Consider the following 18,001-nt stretch of genomic DNA (forward strand, 5'->3'; position numbering starts at 1 on the left):
AAAGCAAACTAGCAAACAAACAACAACCCTGGACAAGGCAGGCAGATGCACTGCAGAATTCTCCTAGGTCTTCAAAGAAGAAATCACAGCCATTGTATTTAAATTATCCTACAAAACAGAATGAAAGTTAATGCTATGAAACTCATTTTCCAAAGATACTGTTATCTCATACAAAACCTACAAAGGTAAACAAGACTGGTACCGGGTGTAACGGGAACAAAAGCCCCAGTGTCAAGAGAGAGATATTTCCACAGGAAGGATGGCCCATGTGCTCTCCTGCCATTGCTCGGAGTTCCACACCAGGATCAGAGGATAAAAAGCCCTCTTACTGTGGATGTCACATCTTGGGGACACGCTATGGAGGAATCTAGCTGGTGGGACTGGGATGGAAGCTCCTCATGGCTACCAATCATAGCATCAGATGTGTTCTGCAGTTGCTATGGTTGTGGGGGCTGCAGCATGCATGGTTGTAGCCAGCTGGGAACTCCAGCACTGTAATGCTACCCTACCAGGTGTGATGAGTTCATTGGTGCAGTAACAACATAACCATTATGGGGGCAAACACCCTCTTATTGATTAAATTTGAAAGGCCTTCTCTATAAGAAGTAATACATGCTTAATACTGATAACCCCATCCAAACCCCACAACTGAAAAATCTTAGATCCTAGAGGGGATCCTAATAGTGTTGCTTAGCTAATTGGCATAGCAACAAACCACTTTCTAAATGTTTCTTTATTTGCTCTTTAATGTATGTGCCTAAGTGTTTGACCTGTGTGTGTGTCAGTCTACCATATGAATACGTGGTGTTCACAGAGGTCAAAAGAAAGCAATGGATCCCCTGGAATCAGAATTACTAGACAGTGATGAACTGCCATATGGATACTGGGAATCAAACCTGGGTCCGCTGGAAGAGCAGTAAATGTTCCTAAACAACTGAGACACCTCTCCAGCTCCTAAGTGTCCAGGTTTACACCCATAGACATTCACACCTTCGACTTTAATCAGAGAAACATCCCTGAACAGAGGTGAATGCGGTGACCCATGGCCTCAAAGCAGCTGAGAATAAGGGAAAGCCAGGCATTCATTCTGACAAAGGCAGTGACTCCAACCCCTTAGAGTTCAAGGGACAATGAAAAGAGGAGACAGAAAAAATATAAGAATTGAAAGATAGGGAGAAGGTTGCTAAACGCCAGCTTTTAAGTACTACAGGTCATGGCAAGTGGCAACCGGCAATTCATAACAGCGGTGTCTCCAGGCAGTGGGCCTGTGTAAGCCAGGCTCCCTAACTGTCAGCCTCAGATGAGGAAGGGCTGCACTGGGTCCTACATTTCACTTCTGGTATTTTGGTAACTAACTAACTCTCTGGGAGAGGAAAAAGCATAGCATTTTGTTGTATGTCCATATATTGCATTGTGATACCAATAGACCTTGATGTACACAGTATGTCCTGTTTAAGTATGTAGGACACTAACCAAACAACAACTAATGAACATGGGAAAGACATTCGTGAGGGAGAAGCAGGGCTAGCAGAGGGGAGAAGGACATGAAAGGTACCAGGGAGAGGAACCAGAATGCATTGCATACACGCAAGACATTATAGAGATCAAATTTGCTAATAAAAGGAAATAATTGGCACAGTGAGATGTTTTAAGATGTCTCTTTATATATCAGATAATTTCTAGACTTGGCAGTGAAGGAGTTTAATTATGCAATTGTAGATCTAGACAAAATTACAAAAAAGGAAGAATATGATATAAAAGCTAGAGATTTGCGAGTAGTGTATTGCATATTTAGTTTATGCAGTTTTGTTTTCTAAGTGTTGTTTTTAAGCCATGTAGTTCCATTCAGATCAACATACACCTGACTTCCATAATCCCAGCTTCATGTAGACCAGGTTGGCCTTGGTCAACTTGATGTAGGAGGATCAAGGGTCTGAGGCTAGCCTGATCTACATGAGTTTGAGCAAGCAAGACTGTCTTACAACAAAGCAAAACAAAACAGCACTGTCCTTCAGGCCTGGGCCTCAGAGACTTGCATGGGTCCCCACTTTGTTGTGTAAGTTTGGCCTGAACTTCCTGAGGAACCAGAAATGTCACCATATAGACACTAACATTCATTCCAAATATTTGCTCTTGTGAACAATTTTATACTCTGTGGTAGATTCAGAGGGATAGAAACACCACCCCATGGTTGAATCATGATCCCTACCATTTATTAACATATAAACTACTTGAATTTTCTGTCCTGCAAAAATAGAATATGCTCAGTTTCTAAATCTCTTCAGTTGGGATAATAATGTATAACCATTTCAGGGGGTGTTGTAGAGACTGAGCGGGAAAATGTATGTAGGTTGGTGGTGTTCTCGATCACGCAGCCTGGAGTAGCAAGGTTGAGTCGGGCCTTATCTTTCATGCCATACAAACCACAGAAACACAGATGCCTTTAAAATTCTTTATAGGCTTTCAGAGTGTGACTGTCTGCTGCAGGAAGCCGCTTCTTTCTGGGTAACAAACCAGGCTCAATCCAGGAGAATGACTCCACCAAGTGAAGGCTCTTCTTTGGGATAGGAGTCTGAAATAAGCTTTTCAATTAGATTCATTAAGACAGTTATTACTTGATAATTGAATAGCACCAGATTGCAGAGGAACACTTACTGAGGTCTAATAAGTATGTAGGAGAGAGATCTTCTTTTTCCGTAATTCCATCAGCTGTAAACCAGTGTAATTGGAGTCTTACTGACACACTCAGATAGATGGGAATGTCGAGGCATATAATTGACACTTAGGAAGAAACCCGCATTTTGTTAAGGTGCTGCCATTTACATACTTATTAAGTGTCTATTTAAGCTGTTAAATAATTGAGACGAGTGGACAGTAGTAGGTCAAGTGGGTAAGCAAAAATTAAATTCTTAAACAAGTTTATAAATCAGGGAAAGACACATTCAAAAACATGAAATATTACTTCATTGTATCCATAACTTTGAATTGATAAAAGTAACAATTCAAAACTGCCAATGAAAAAGCTTGAGTCACTGAATTGATTCTGTCAAAGACAATGGATTCATTGACTCATTTGTTTGCAACCATCACTTGAGCAACTACTAGTCACACAGACGGAACATGCTGCTTGCCATTGGTTTAATAATGATGATGAGATAGTGATACTAAAAACCCTAAAGCTGGTTTCAGAATCAAAGCATGCTGGAGGAGCAAAAACAGAAAAATAAGATTCCGTACTTGGTCTTGGGCAAGACAGAGTCCCCTTTTGAATTTTAATTTAGCCCAGCATTACAATCACACATCTGCACCTCCGAAGCCAGATGCAAACTCCAGAGGCAGAGGCGTATTTTATTATCCTCAGTTCAGAAATTCCTAGATTCTACACATACAGGAAGAAAATTTTAAGGGCTTAAAAATCTTAGGTAACCTTTTGTAATGAAAATACTTCTTTCCTTTAATGGAATTATATTAATCAGCAATGAGAATTTGGATAATTGGTCTTTTGTAGACACTGACAGTAAGAAAAGAATTCTGTGTATCTGTCTGTCTGCCTGCCTGCATGTCTGTCTGTCTATGTACCTGTTTATCTTTTGGATGAAGGTTATGGAAGTATCTAACAATATAGACTGGAGTGAAACCTTTATTCAGGATTTCTGGTCTCTGTCTTTATCAGAGAAAGAATACATAAAGAAAACAGAGTAAATAATCAGAAGGAAGTTTATTACAGGGTACAGGCATACTCTTGAAGGGTGAATGTGCTTCTTATAGCATGACCGAGTTTTGGGTGTCCAGTTTCATAGGCAAACCTCAACAGAGAAGAGTATTACCCATGAGTTAAAGTAGGATGGCTGAGGGATTTCAGGAATGGGTCAGGGCTTTCCCAGGATAACATTCATTCTTTTTTACCTACCCTTCGAGTGAGCCAGAGAGGCAGATGCATGATGGGAAAAGATAGTTTGCACAAGTGTAGTAGGAGGCCACTTGTTTGTTCCTGGTTACTCAGCCCTGAAATAGTCACACAGAAACCATATTATTTGCAATACTGGTTGGCCAATAGCTTAAGCGTATTTCTGGCTAACTCATATCTTAAATTAACTCATCTCCATTAATCTGTGTATCATCATGAGGCTGTGGCTTACTGAGTAAAGTTCCGGCATCTGTCTCTAGTGGAACTACATGACTCTGACTCTGCCTTCTTTCTCCCAGTATTCAGCTTAGTTTTCACTGTCTACCTCTCTCTATTCTGCTCTGTGCAGGCCTAAGACAGTTTCTTTATTTACTAACCAATAGAAGCAACACATAGACAGAAGGACCTCCCACACCATTTTCCCTTTTCTGTTTAGATTAAAAGGAAGCTGTGAAGTCGGGATCCACATTGGGCATCAGATGAAGATGGATGCTAAAAAGGAATCCCATACTAGCTCAGGATTGAGTATAATAAAGGGGTAGACTCACAGATCACAGTCCTCTGCTCAGATGGGGAACAGCAATCAAATCCACTTTATATCGGCGGTTTATAGTATATGAGGTCATGCCCAAGTGGGTGGGTAACTTAAAGGCTACTGGCCAAAGGATTCCCTACAGCATTCAGGTAATGATAAGGGAAGGCCATTGTAAAGAAAAGGACAGATTGCCATTCTATCGGTATGCCATGTTTTTGATGGTTTTAGTGAAACAAAGTTTCCGTGGGATAATGCTCTTGTGTGCTGTAAAGATTTGTCACTCATATTGGTTAATAAAAAGCTGATTGGCCAGTAGCCAAGCAGGAAGTATAGGCAGGGTGACCAGACTAGGAGAATTTTCAGAAGAGGAAAGGTTCAGTCTGCAGTCACTAGCCAGATGGAGAGGAAACAAGATGAGAATACCTCACTGAGTAAGGTGCCAAACCACTTGGCTAAACATAGATAAGAATTATGGGTTAATTTAAATTGTAAGAGCTAGTTAATAATAAGCCTGAACAATAGGCCAAACAGTTTATAATTAATATAAATCTCTGTATATTTTGTTGGGACTGAATGGCTGTGGGACTAGGCACAACAGAAACTTCTGTCTACACAAAGTCCAGCCATTGAAGTTTACTCATTTTTCCTATGCCTAACTAGACTACAGTGTGTATGTGCGTGTATGTGTGTTTGTGTGTGTGTGTGGTGCTTTGACTGTAAGAATCTATTCAAATCTAACCCTAAAAATCCGCAGAGAATAAAACTAAATTGTGCACATGTTTGGTTCAGTCTGTATTAAGAACACAATGTCATAAGGTAACTTGCCTTGTAACAAAAAGCATTTTTGAAATACTGCTTTTGTTACAAAAGCCCCTACGAAGCAAAAATAAAAATACCCACTTTGCCTTCTTTCGTGCTCACACCCAAAAGTAGGACTAGATAGCACCTAACATTGACAGAATGCTAATGAGTACACTTGGGCAGAATATGTACAAATCTGTAGATGTTTTTATTGTTGCCACATTTTTCTCTCATTTTCTCTCTGCTTGCTTTCCAGCTCCCTGCTTGTGCTGAGGAAAATAGAGCAGAGGGGAAAACGCCTTCGCCACTACTCTGACATCATTTTGACTTTCCTCTCAAGGCCCTGGTCATGCCAATCCTGTGCTTATAAATTCAACTGCAGATCTAGGAGGCCAACCTCCGCCTTCTCCCTCTTTGTCAGCGATACCATTGTCTCCCTAGTCTTTCACACTCGCTATCACAGGCCTCCATCTGACACTCCCTTTCTCCTGTCACCAAGAAGTGGTTGTCACTAAGCCTCATCCCCTTTCTGCTGTGGCATCTCTAAAGCACCACCTTGACTCCCGCCTCTAAATCATTCCCCCATGCTTTTATCCCTGTGAAGACATAAATTGGCCTGATGTGACAACCAGGGGGATTTATCTTAAATCTGAGAGACTCTCTTGGCTGTGAAACACTGGGAAACTCCTATAATCTACCATGTGGTGGTTTTAAGAATGCCAAACGGTCAGCCCTGGAAACATACATACATGAAACCTTATACAGACAGAAAGAGTTGTATTTAGGAATATGTATGTATATGCATGGACACATATGCATGTGATAGCAATTAGTGAAAAACAGGGCCATAAATTTGAAGGAAAGCAGGTAGGTTTTGGAAATAGGAAAGGGAAGGGAGAAATGATGTAATTATGCAACTTCTATTTTTTTTTTAAAGAGAAAAATGTATTAAAAGAAAAGATGAAAGACTGACTCACCTTTGGCTGCAGACATCTGACCTTTTCTGGCACTTGGCTTTACCTGACAGGTGGTCTCATCTTTTGTATTGCTCTTCAGCTCCGGCCAGGACCCACACCCCCTCCCCATTCCTCTTCAGCTTACACCTGCCTTTCGAATTTTCCCCTCAACCAAGTAAGTGAATTTCTGCACTACTGATAACATATGTCTACAAAACAAATACAAAACAAAGAAAAACAACAATAAAACCACAAGCTTTTTTCTTTTACTCTCACACCGCAATCAACACAAAGGACTTCTGTGGCCTCAAAAGGTGTGAGGATCCTTCCCTTCAGGAAAGCAAGCTGCTCTGCAGCAGAACTGGGGTGTCTTCTGCTGCATTCCGTCTGGACTGAGGGTTTGGTGACCCTAACTGTCCACACTGCAGGCCTAGGCACACGTCTGGGGCTATGGAATTGCTGGTCAATCAGTTACAGATTAAGGCTCCATAGAACCAAATTTGGTGGATTTGCAGGAGTGGCCCACAGTGCAACACCCTGCTTATGGCTCTCAACTCTCTGTAAAGGACAACTGGGAAACTGGCAGATGAGGGAGCAGCCAGGGTGAAGTATCAGGTTCCAAGCACAGGCACTATATAGCCATGTCCTCAGGGGACCGCAGCAGCAGATGTGTCTCACCTGGCTTCTGGTAAAAGCCACAGTTTTCTCGGAGCTGGGAGGTCCTGTCCTGCATTTTATGGAGGTTTTAAAAATATTAGATGCCAAGAACATTCTCTGAGGAAAGTGGACAAAGCTTGTTTGCCTCCAGCTTTCTTCTTCACCTCTCTGTATGGCATTCCTTCCCTCAGGGTATGGACAGGAAGTTTCTGGAATGCTCGGTCACAAGATCTGCCTAGTGTTGTTGTGAGATCTGCGTGTCTAGAGCAGATTACAAAATTTATTTATGGCCACTTCAGAGGCAGACTGGAGGGGAGATTAGAATTAGTTGACCTCCCTTGCGAAAGAGAAGTTCTGTCCCGTGGCATGCCTCAGGGCACAGGGCCCCAACCCTCCACTACATATGACGTCACAAACCTTTTAAGCAGCTGTCTGATGGCCATTTTGGTGATGCTGCCATTTGTGAAGCACTTACTACAGGACAGACACTGTCATAATCCCACTGTATAGTAGTTTCTTGCTAATCCCATGGCAGCTGTACAAGGAAGTTACTGTCATTTCCTTGTTTGGGGGATGGAGAAATAAGGCCTGGTTTAAACACCTTGCCTAAGGTCACATGAGAATGAAAGGTGGAGACTTGGTTTCACTCTGGGAACCGACCCCAGAAGCCTCCATTTACAGTCAGAGCATTAAGGAGTGACTTGATTAAATATAAGTTTGTTTCTATAGAGTGGACATTTTGCTGGCTACCCATTCCATATTCATCTTCTCCCCTTCTTAAAATTTCACCATTTCTTCATTTGTGGGTGTGTGGACAACTCCTAGAAGTTGGGTCTTTCCTGTCACCTTATCAGATTCAGAGATTCAGCTCCTGTCACCACCCCTGTGCACAAGGACCTCTGCCTGCTGAGTCCTTTTGCCGGCCTTTTAAAAATGATTTTCAAACATTATCAAGATTTTATGGAGAAAATTGTTCCAGCCGCTGATGAGAAACTGCTTCCTCACTGCTGGAACAGTGAACCCTTGCGGAGGAAGCTAGTCAAGGTGCTCCCTTTCCTTGGCAGCGTAGGGTATATGACACTGGGCACGTGCCCTACGGACCTGAGCCTTGGCATCCTCACTTGGAACGCCAGGGCAGATGTGCTGTTTCTGCTACTGATTGAAAGCTGAAGCCTGGTACTCCAAATGCTTCTTGTGTCCTTCCAACAACCATGAGAAGCAGGATACAACTGCAGCCGAGAAGGCAGAGGGGAGATGCTATAAGCTGGTAGAACTAATTGGAAGCCCACCCAGCCTCTGGACTGCTGGACTTCCTGTTGTCTAGGCCAGTGAACCTCTTTCATTACTTAAGCCCATCTTACTTGGGATATTTCTTCTCTCTCTCTCTCTCTCTCTCTCTCTCTCTCTCTCTCTGTGTGTGTGTGTGTGTGTGTGTGTGTGTGCATGCACGTGTGCAAATAAAGATGCACATATGTTTGTGTGCATGTGGAGGTCAAAGGGCATCCCCCTTGGGTGACATTCTTCGGAAGTTATTTACCTTGTTTTCTAAGACAGGGTTCCTCACAGGGACTCTTGTGCTCCCCCGTTAGGCTAGGCTGACTGTCCAACAACCCTCTGGCATCCTCCTGCCTCTGTCTCCAAAGCACTAGAACTACAAGCAAGCGTCATTGCAAATACCCTGCCGTGGGAGCTCTGGGGGTCAAGCTCAGGTCTTCGTACCTGCACTGGGAAGTACATGGCTCACAGCTATCTCTTCAGTTCCTTGACCTGGCAGATTTTGAACAGCCCTGTCCCTAGGACTCGCCGGGTTAGCACCTGTTGTCTTGATATAATTATTACAAGTTCCTCATTTCCCTTACTATCCTACTTTGGAGAATAAAGTACATAGTTACCATAATTTTCCTATAACTTGAAAAGCATCCTGACTAACCCATTCAGTCTTCCTTCGTCTAACTTGGTTTCTTCTTGGGCTTTTTTAGTAAATATCCTACATCTTGAAATGAAGGAACCAGAAATGATAAGACCTCCTAATAAATGAGATGAGGTAACTTTGACACATCAAATTCGTAAATACATCTTGCTTTTGCTCAGCTAAGTAAAGTTCTTTTGGGGCCTGGATCAAATAAAAATGCCATTTGGGGATGTCAGATTCCCTAGTAAAATTCTGCTTCCCGGGAGCCGCACTGAAACTCAGCTGATTACTGTTCAGACATCAATGCCATGCATCTAGAAGCATCTCCCCAACATTCATTTTGTCAGCAGGTGAAGATTACACTGTTTCTTGCTGCTTAATAAACAGCCAAATGTATCCCTTAGAATAGAAACAAACACGTGTGGCTGAGCACCATGTTGATGCCCTCAGCACAGTACATCCACGCCCGCCCTGGGATCCAGGCTGAGAAGGTGTTCTTGGCTGCCCACTCAGAGAACGAGCTGTGTGCTGGGTTAACTACAGGTCCCAGCAAGCGATGCTAATTTTAGCTGGGCCAAAGAAAGAGAAAATGAGGAGAAAATGGCATGAAGGGGGCCTGATAATTGGGAACTGTGCATCTGTATCCTGAAAGGCCGCATGGCTTTGAGGACAGGAGTACTGGGGAAGAGAAGCAGAATGAGTGAGAGAAAAGACGGAAGATTAAAGCGAGCCAAGTACGTCAGTACGCAAATTCTCGCTGCCCGTGTGCTTCCCTGCCCAGGTCTTATAAGAACAATTTTGTAAAGATGCATTTGCTTTCTCTATAGCAGAATCCTCATCTCCCTATCTAGCTTCAACTTTAAAATCACAGTCCCAGCAACCAGGAAAGTTCAGGTAACAGAGTGCCCGGGATCGGCGGAGAGCAGGTCTATTATTTTGAGTTGGCAGCTGCATACGCTACGAGAGCAAAGCCTGAAACTCATATACAAGCCCAGTTGCTCCCACGGGAAACACACGTCCATGGTCCTGGATATCTGACTCTAAGGGAGAAACATTAACTGAAGTTATATGGATAAAGACGAATAGAAAACATCACTCACCAATACTAACCAGACACAGTCTCTACATCATAATGAACGTCTATGCATTTAGAAGTGGCACTCAGAACAGAAGCTGTGAGACTTCACACTGAATTTGTATGCTTTCAGTATCAAACCTATTCTATGGACTTATTTACCACCCAAAACAAGAAGGCTCATGACAGAACTACAACTAGAAAAACAATTAGCCTTATTCATTTTTATTTTATTACTTATTGTTAATATAGCCTTAGCTTTTATTTGCAAGGTTTTTTTTAAAGATAAAATTTAGAGAAAATACAAAAGAATAGGCTGAGATCTTGAAAAGCAACATAAGCTGCAGAGGCTTATAGGAGTTGTCCTTGCCCAGGGCTCCAGGAGTGACTTCCTCTATAAGACACATTCTAAAGCCTGGCAGCCGGAGAAACAACCATCATCAATCTATAGGTCAAAAATTGTGTTCCCTTCATGGGATGTACTCACTCATATTTGGTTCCTAGCCAAAAATAAAGGACATTGAGCCTATAATTCGCGATCCTAGAGAAGCTAAATAAGAAGGTGAATCCAAAGAAAAACATATAGGCATCCTCCTGAATATTAACCTTCATCAGGCGATGAAAGGAGACAGAGACAGAGACCCACATTGGAGCACCTGACTGAAATCTCAAGGTCCAAATCAGGAGCAGAAGGAGAGAGAGCATGAGCAAGGAACTCAGGACCGCGAGGGGTGCACCCACACACTGAGACAATGGGGATGTTCTATCAGGAACCCACCAAGGCTAGCTGGCCTGGGTCTGAAAAAGCATGGGATAAAACCGGACTCTCTGAACATAGCGGACAATGAGGACTACTGAGAACTCAAGAACAATGGCAATGGGTTTTTGATCCTACTGCACGTACTGGCTTTGGGGGAGCCTAGGCAGTTTGGATGCTCACCTTACTAGACCAGGATGGAGGTGGGTGATCCTTGGACTTCCCACAGGGCAGGGAACCCTGATTGCTCTTCGAGCTGATGAGGGAGGGGGACTTGATTGAGGGAAGGGGAGGGAAATGGGAAGTGGTGGCGGGGAGGAGGCAGAAATCTTTAATTAATTAATAAATGAATTAATTAATTAAAAAATTTGTGTTCCCTTTCTATGGGTCAATAGTTGACTGTGGGTTGAATGGGGTCTTTGGGGGGTAATGCAGATGGTGACTGGGCTGGACTGAAGGTGGCAAATCATCGGGGCCAACTCAGATTCATTCATTTCCCCAAGACAAAGGTGGTAGCTTAATGAAGAAGGAACTTATCTGGGCTCTCAGCTTCATGACGGGAAAGAATGGTGCTGTTCTGGGAGTAGGAGAGACATGTCTGTGACGGTGGAAATGGCATGTGGCTTGCTCACATGTTAGAGCAATGTTTCTCAACCCTGTGGGGACTGAATGATCTTTTCCACAGGGATCATCTAAGACCCTTAGAAAACACAGACATTTACATTATGATTCCTATGAGTAGCAAAGCTACAGTTATGAAGTGCAGTGAAGATAATTTCATAGTTGGGGGTCACCACAACATGAGAAACTGTATGAAAGGGTCACAGCAATAGGAAGGTTGAGACTCACTACATTAGTCGATCAGAAAACAGCTTGAACCAGAGTAGCAGTGCCCCCAAACATGGAAGTCCTGCCAGGTAGGCACTGTGTCTGCCAGGTAAGTCCCATGCTCAAAAAGCTCCACAATCTTCTAAAACAGTGTCAATCCATGGAGACCACAGTAGCAGAGATGGCCAGAGGCTGCTCTGAGCAAGGCTCACTTCCCTTCCCGGCATTCACAGCTAGGGTAATATCTGGATGTCTTCTATGACACAGCCAGTTCAGCTGAAGGCCAGACACAAATGTGGCAGAGATCACTTCCACGCTGAGTGGCTCACACTCCCCAGTCAGCCCATATTCACAACAAACATGCCAAAAGCCTACCACCACCTCCAATCTGCCCACATCCAGGTCCCCTAACAACGGAGAAGGGAGTAAGTGTGGACACATCAAGATCCGATCTCTGAAATCGTAAGGGCTGTCCCTGTACCGGAACTTGGGAATCTCCCCTTTGAAGCTGGAAATGAAGTCATTTCCTCTTTCGCCTCTTACCAGTGTTACCACAAGCACGTCTGAAGCGATGCTTTGGGTCTTGCTCAGGTGAAGGCAATGCCTGTTTTTGTAATGAGGTAAATGGATAGCCAATGGCTCACACTGGCTCACACTTAGCACTTGATGAGGAGAAGCCGGATCGCTAACTGCAGAGGCCCAAGCAGAGTTTCCACAGGAAATCCTGCCTTTCATCTCAAGCACCCTACCCCCACCCTCCTCTTCCTACTTGCAAGAGTGGTCACAGGATAGCTCCTCTAGCAGCCAGGCCCAGACAGCTTTCCTGATTTATTGGCCCTGAGAACAGCTGGTTTTCAGCTCATGAAGAATTTAGGCCCCAGTCATACGGAGCAGGTCCACATCCTAAAATCAGAGTCCTCTCTCCTTAGAAACTTCAGGTGACTTTACAAGGTCTCCATAAAATGCAGGGCACAAGACTGGAAGGCAAAAGAGGTATGAGACCAATTACCGAGTGAGGTGTGGAGTGGGGTACTCAACTAAATACAATCCATGGAGATTGGGCATTAAAGGTCTGAGCCAATGAGGTGGTTCAGCAGGCAAAAGCTCTTGCCATCAAGCCCTATAGCTTCAATTTGGTCCCCGGAAACTACACAGTAAAGAGGGAGACAGAACTGATTGCCACCAGCTGTCTTCTGACTCTTGAGTGTATGCAGTGCCATGCACGCTTGCACACACACAATGCTGATGCTTAGCAGTAGTAGTGATGATGAAGATAATATTAAGTCCAATAAATTTTCATTTAAAACTATCCTTTCTCATTGGCTGGAGTCTGCCATGAGTGCATTCAGTAGCTACAACTTTTATTTACTGACGTGAAGAAAGAGTAAACTTGCCCCTTCTGCAGTGCATGACTTAGCAAGGGAAAGGTGAACCCAATGGGGGGGGGGAGGGCGCTGTAAGGTGGATCTCCTTTCTCCAGCTCCTCATAGGGTTTGTTTAAGGCCATGAGGGGAGTGGGAGCACACAGTCCTCCAGGTAGAAGGCTTTTGGAGCCATCCCACGGGCATCTCCGAAACAGTCCTGCTTCTTACTACTCATGGCTGGGAAGCCTCTGAGTTCTTTTCTCCCTTGGGTGGTAAGTTTTTAAATCGTAAGCATGAAACTCAAAAGGAATGACAATTTGTAGCCGTCTCTTGCTAGTGCCCTCTTTTGGCTTATTTCTCAGAAATATGAATGCTGTATTTCACTGCGATTGGTGCTGTCCTGAAGGCAGACTCCCTGAAGATTCCCCTTTCAAAGGAAGCTCATTTTCAGTTTCGGCTTGGATTGTGATGTAGCTCACTGGTCCCTAGAATTGGGGAAATGGCTGTTAATGTTTGTAGTGAATTCCAGTGTGCACAGTAATGCTGTGGGTGTTCATTTATTTTCCTTTCTTGCAATTGGATAAGGTACCTGCTGGGTGTGTCCGTTATAGCACAGGGATGCAGTATGAAGGAGGAAGGGAGTGGCCAAGTTTGTAGGAGGTGTTAGTTTCTTTGTGAGAAGATGTCAGAGACCCACACAGGATTTTCAAGAATATCACTGAAACAAGATATTGAGGGGGAGAGCAGAGAGCTGTATTTTTATTATATCTTTATTTAAATAACTTTTTCATTTATTTTACAGTTTCCCCTCTGTCCTCTCCTCCCATCCCCTCCCTTTCCCCATCTACCTCCCCTAACAATTCCCTAACTAAATGTAATGGCTGAAGGTAACACAGCCAGCCCTAATTGTGTTTGGCAAAGATAAAGGCACAGTGGAGCTTGTACACAGTCAGAGTCATATAAATAGGCTCACTTCCTCTGTACTTGGCTTATCCCATAGGTTCCAAAGCTGCAAACTTTAGAAGCAATTTCATGTTTTCTTCTTCTTCTTCTTCTTCTTCTTCTTCTTCTTCTTCTTCTTCTTCTTCTTCTTCTTCTTCTTCTTTTGATAGATGTTTCACTCCTGGGCATTTATGGATAAGAAATGAAGCAACTTCTTAGTAGTTCTGTTCATCAGAGCCATAAACAATAAAGAACATCAGTGATCAAATACATAAATAACTGAAGTAGAACTTTTCAATAGGACGCTCTTTGGCAATAAAATGAGATGATGAGCTACTGAATTAGGAGTTTGAATGCACCTTGCCAGAGTGTTGCTAAGCGAAAGAGACTAGGCATCAAAGGACAGATACTAAATAGCTCCCCTATGTAAACTCCAGCAAGCACATGAAAAATGACACACAGTAAAAGCATATTAGTTCTCCTGCATACAGTAAAAGCATATTAGTTCTCCTGGGAATATGGAGGATGAGAAGGACAGCACAGAGGACCCTACATCCCTTGATTCTGTATGCAGCTGCCATATGTAGCAAATTTTTTCTCCAAATATGTGAAGCTCATCATATGCTTCTTTCCTCTCAATAAAGCTGTTAATTTAAATATCTGACTGGCATGTGGGCATAAATGTCTGAAGCTCAGGAAAGAGATTTCTTTTTTTTGTCTAAGAGAGGGAGTCTAGTATTTTAAATATTCTCAAAGTCATAGATAGGAATGAGCATGAACGAGAGAAAAGAAGGAGAATGTTGAGAATGTCATAGGAAGACTGATGTAGAGAGCTAGAGGTAAAGGCAGAACTCGGGAAGACGGGAGGCAAAACACTGTGCACCGAAGCAGTCTGTGCATTTTGAAGTAATCCGTCTTTATGTTTTGTCATTTGGTGTTCGGACAACCCATGGTATGGTCTTGGATTAAGTTCTCTGAGTTAGGATGCAGACTTCCTCTGTGTTGTCTGCCTCTGTGCTGAACAGACCAATCTACCTGAACAGGACATTAGTCTGATAGTGGCAGAAACACACTCCATTGAAAGGTGAAGCCCGGAAGGAAATGCTTCCCTCTTTGTGGATGTGTGTGGGGAGGGGGAGTCAAAGGTTTATTGGTTCACCCCATCCCCTCTTTTTCACAAGACTCTGTTGCCTTGTGCTCAGTAGGAGGTGTTCTTTGAGTGCACCCCAACTACAGTGCCATGCTAGGTAAAGTCTTCCTCACAGCTGCTCCTGTCAGGCTCGCTCCAAGCGTGGGTCAAGTATGGATCCATCGATGTGATGGTCCCAACCTCCACAGCTAGTTTTGACATTCCCTTTTTCACAAAGAGTAATTAACTTGGAGACAAGCAAACACAGAAGCAAGGCTAGCACTTGTCATCTCATGTCACAATTCTCTTCAGTTTAAGGAAAAAAGTAAGCCAATATTAAAAGTAGTTACTCTCTAGAGTTTATAGTCCAATGGTGATATGCCCAGGAACAGAAAGCAAAACAAAGCAAAACCTCAGAAAGTGTTGTGGTTTAAATGCGAACAGCCTCCGTAGGCTCATACTTGCCCCCTTGGTGGAACTGCTTGAAAGATTCAGAGGGGTAGCCTTATTGGAGGAAATGTGTCACTTGGGGTGAGCTTCAAGGTTTCAAAAGCTGGTGTGGTTTTCATTTAGCTCTTTCTATCTCATGGTTGCATCTCAGATGTAAACTCTCAGCTATGGCTCCAGCGCCATGCCTGCCTGTCTGAGGCCATGCTCGCATCATGATGGTCATGAGCTATAGTGAGCCCCCAAAGAAGTTCTTTCTTCTATAAGTTGCCTTGGTCTTGGTGTCTTGTCATAGCAACAGGAAAGGACCTAAGACAGAGAGGCACTGCGTAGAGTGACAAGCCTAGATAGCAAGAGTATTAGACTAGCGTGAGAACTTGCTTCAGACTGTGCGCTAGGGGTTGTCCTCACTGTGAACAACACCTTGAGCAGAGAAAGGTTACCATGCTGCTCCTATAGGAAGAGAGCCCCAGAGAGTCAGCCAGAAGAGGCAGCGGGAATGGATACAGAGGAGATGATCGATCCCATGAGCTCGAAGAGTAGAGAGAAGGGGAGAAGGGGAAGAAGCCAAGATAAGGAAGGGCAAAGACCAACGGCCACAGTATCCTGCTTAGGTGTTCCCTAAAATGGCCAGTTGGTGATTTCAATGGGGAGGTTTATAGTTATATTCCCGAAAATGATTTTGAACATATGACCCTGTTTTGACATAATAAAGCTGGTAGCAGGGAAACCAAGTTCAGGAATTGGCAGCCTAGAATAAGGGTTGAGTGGGATAGACAGGACAAGAGAGTGCTTCCCTGAGGAGCCTTCTCACTGATGGAGTGCCTGCGAGCATGAGGGAAAAGGAGACCCCAGTAACTCTGATCTGGGGTTTCAGCTTGTACAATCACAGGGTGGGAATACCTTACGTTTAGCTGGGGTAATTTTGCAGGAGAGGAACAGATGAGGGCATGGGATGCCTACGAGTTTGGCTTTTGATGAGCTAAATTGCTCTTTGAACAGGAGACTTGAAGTAGCTCTAGCTTCTTTTCCTCTTTGTATCTAGGGCCAAAGGAACACTCAGAAAAAAGGTTTGCTGCCTGCATTGATATCCAAGCAACAGAGGCTCCGCTGGCCTCAGCTGAAATGCCAGGAGTCACAGCCAGAGGCTAAGCTGAGTAGCTGGCATAGGAAAGCTGACATGACCAGTGCTCAGGCAGGCAGATCATTGGGAAATGGCCAGGGTGGAGAGGGAGAGGCTGTGAGTCTATGTACCAAAAAGAAACAGATACCTGGTTATCAAAAGAGAGAATATATTTATAAATAATATGGCATCCCCTAAAACAAGGTTCTCTCTCCCTCCTCTCCTCTGTGTGTGTGGCAAGGCAGGAGGGGTCTGTTGAGGAGACAAAAACAGACATTAGATCTTGATTACAAAAGCATATCTATAGACCATCAGTGGTTGTATTAACATGAATGTCTTAGCAACTACAGATGTATGAAAGAGGCATGGGGACTGGGTGATGCTGGCCTATGATTTGGGAAGTAAGCTGTGAGTTCAGAGCCTGAATTTCTCCGTGGTGACACTGCCCTTGTCCTTTGAGGTGAACTTGGCTCTAGAACACTTGGTCACATCAGAGCAATGTATGCTGTTTGTTTCTAAGCCAGAGTCTCACAACTCAAACAATATGATTAGGTGTTCTCAGGAAATCCGTGTCATTCTTGGGATAGGGAACTTTGAAGCCAAAGACAGAGGAAGAAGAGGTGTGCATGTGTACGTGCCTCTGTGTGTGTGGGGGGGGGGAGTAGATATTGGGGAGTTTGTTAGCAGTCATTTAAAACCTTTCTTGGGGATGGGGAGTTAGTTCAGCAGGTAAAAACACTGGTTGTTCTTGCAGAGAGGACCTAGGTTCGATTCCCAGCACTTACACGCAACCAAGTCCCAGGGGAGCTGATACTCTCTTCTGATCTCTAAGGACACCAACTAGGTCCATGGTACACAGAAATACTTTCTGGGGAGATGCCAGCTGGGGAGGCATCTCAGACAGAGAAACCCACTTTAAGTGGGAAGTCTAGTAAGAAATCTCTCCATGGATTGGGATAAAGGAAGGTTGGACAGGGGAGCACGGAACCACAATTCTTAGTTAAGGGAACCACTTTAGGGTTGGCAAGAGACCTGACCCTAGAGGGGCTCCCAGGTGCCCAAGCTGAGGTCCCCAGTTAGTTCCTTGGGCAGTTGAGAATAGGGAACCTGAAATGACCCTATCCTTGAGCAATACTGACGAATACCTTGCATATCATCATAGAACCTTCATCTGGTGATGGATGGAGATAGAGACAGAGACCCACAATGGAGCACTGGACTGAGCTCCCAAAGTCCCAATGAGGAGCAGAAGGAGGGAGAACATGAGCAAAGAAGTCGGGACCACGAGGGATGCACCCACCCACTGAGACAGTGGAGCTGATCTATTGAGAGCTCACCAAGACCGGCTGGACTGTGACTGAAAAAGCATGGGATAAAACTGGACTCTCTGAACATGGCGAACAATGAGGGCTGATGAGACGCAAAGGACAATGGCACGGGGGTTTGATCCTATGTAATGTGATGGCTTTGTGGTCGCCCAGCCAGTTTGGATGTTCACCTTCCTAGATATGGACGGAGGTGGGAGGTCCTAGGTCTTACCACAGGGCAGAAAACCCTGACTGCTCTTT

This window comes from Microtus oregoni, unplaced genomic scaffold (assembly GCF_018167655.1).
Source record: "Microtus oregoni isolate MIOR12 unplaced genomic scaffold, Mior012 000031F_ref0000149, whole genome shotgun sequence".
NCBI lineage: Eukaryota > Metazoa > Chordata > Mammalia > Rodentia > Cricetidae > Microtus > Microtus oregoni.